Raw genomic sequence first — 2,185 nt, 5'->3', positions numbered from 1 at the left:
ATTAGTTAAGAGAGGGGTTTTCAGGAGGTGGGGATTCTAGAATATTAGGAAAATATGTTGGTATCCTCCTTCATTATAGATGGATGGCATAGGTCATAATGCCATTCATCTATAATGAAGAAGGGTACCAACATTTGATATTGGCTACTAAGCCAATGTCAAAACCCAGTGGAATGACACTTCTATAGAGTTTATTTCCCTTTCTGCTATCTTCCCTACCCCACGGAAATGTCTGCCACCATATAAAGCGTGGTGGCACCTAGCTTAAGCTTCAGTGTTCCCCCTTGGGTAGGAAGGAGAGTAAAGGGAAGGTCACTCTTGAGTTTCCATGCTTTCTTCTTCCTCTCCTTGAGGTGGTTCTTCTGTCTCCTCTTCTTCCTCTCTTTCCTTTTTCTCTAATGGCTCCTCTAAGCCTTTTCTGAAGGTGTTACTATCACTCCATCCTAGGTAGATATTTCAGAAGTAAGATGGCTGGCATCACCCTCCTGGCCAAGGATCTTCCTAAAGCCACCATGTGAGAGGATTCGGACCGAGTCTGAGCTGTGTAGCAGACTGTCCTGCTGTTCTAGAGTCATGACTGTGTACTCTGAAGTTGCCACTCTCACAGGGGTCAGTGATACCCATGGACCCTGGCAGGAACAGTCCTGCACCCCAAATCTGCAAGCAACACCTGTGTGCAATGTTTAGGGCCAAAGGCTGTCTATTGGTGTTATCACAGCAAAATGACCTAGTAAGCCTAGGATCCAGGGTGTGAGGGGCTCAAAGCCAGGAAAACAAACCTTAAGTCCTTCAGTAGTCTGATGAGAACTTTAACTGTGGACTGAGAACCATTTTCCTTGAACCAGTGGGCATGCCGGATGGCTGCTAAGGCACTCTGCAATACCTTGATATCCAACGGAGTTCTGGGTCCTGTTTTGGAAGATTGGGTGGCACTGTTGTAACGACAGTCTTCACCGTAGCATCAGAAGAACTGATTTCAAAGCCAGTTTCGTTGGTTGGCACCGTCAAAACTTCAGAAGGATCCTGTGCTCTCAGGCTTCCCATGACTTTGTTTCCCAGGGGAGCAACAGCTTCCAACGTTGGCACAATCTTGCATATTACCAGCGGGGCAGCTGCATTGTGGCCTGTAGTGATGGTTCTCTTTTTATAGGATCCCACCTATCCAGCTTCTTCAATTTGCACTTCAGACATCCCTGGAGCCACAATCAGACTGTCAATCACATTGTTGATTTTTGTCACCAGGGAAAGGTAAGAGGCCTGCTCAGCAGAATCAGGAGCTGGGGTCCTGATTGCTCTTCAGCAAGGCCTCATTGAAGGAAGCTGTATCAGGTGTGGGCTTGACCCAGGGAAAGGCCATTTCACACAAATAGAAATCAAACAGAATATGTGGTACAAAGGGCCTGAACTCTCCTCCTGAGCCTCTTCTGAAGCCAAAGTACCCAACACAACCATGACCTTTGTCACTCCTCATGATGCCTTAAATTACAAATGGAAGCTACACCAATCACCCCTTCCTCCCCTGCCCCCCTCTCTTTTAAAATCTTGAGACAGGGTCTTGCTATGTTACTCGGGCTGGTCTTAAACTCCTGAGCTCATGTGATCCTCCTGCCTCAGCCTCTCAAGGTAGCTTGGATTTCAGGTGCATGCCACCATGCCTGGAGATTCTTCATTTCTAATTAACTCCCAAGTGCTGTCAGTACTGCTGTTCCGTGACCACTTTTTGAATAGCAAGACTTTTTAGGAGTTAATGAAGTAGTCAGATGCTTGCACCTATACATAGAATCACTGTGAATGTTTCAGCTATAAAAGTGACTGCTACAGATGCTTCGAATGGGCAACAGTAAACCAGAAACGACCTTGCTGTTGGAGATTCAATATTCCAAAATGATAACTTAGTAAAGTTACAAAGAAAAAGTAGCAGTTTCCTCTAAATTTGCATGGTTTAGCGTGTGGTGTGTATTAAAACTATAAAAAACATACTGTGCATTTATTTTTATGTGAAATGAAGGAAGGTTCTTGGCTCAGATGATTGGCATTTCACTTCCTGTCCACTGAGACAGTCCTAAGTCATGCATGCCATAGCACAATTCATTGAGAGATTCTGCCTCTTAAATCCCAGTTTTGGCTTCCAGTTGCTTCAACAATCCCCTTCCTCTCTGCATTTAGAAAACATCCCTACAGGGCC

General features: G+C 45.3%; 1 protein-coding gene and 1 pseudogene across 1 annotated transcript in view; one reads left to right on the top strand and one right to left on the bottom strand.

The window, feature by feature from the left end:
- The window catches only part of MAGI1 (membrane associated guanylate kinase, WW and PDZ domain containing 1), a 741,784-nt gene that overhangs the window by 387,895 nt on the left and 351,704 nt on the right, over positions 1–2,185 (top strand). The gene's annotated exons all lie outside the window — the stretch shown is intronic.
- LOC105539894 lies at positions 313–1,471 on the bottom strand (annotated as a pseudogene).

This window comes from Mandrillus leucophaeus, unplaced genomic scaffold (genome assembly GCF_000951045.1).
Source record: "Mandrillus leucophaeus isolate KB7577 unplaced genomic scaffold, Mleu.le_1.0 Scaffold210, whole genome shotgun sequence".
Lineage (NCBI taxonomy): Eukaryota > Metazoa > Chordata > Mammalia > Primates > Cercopithecidae > Mandrillus > Mandrillus leucophaeus.
Note: the sequence above shows the minus strand (reverse complement) of the source record. Positions and strands in the feature narration are given on the sequence as shown.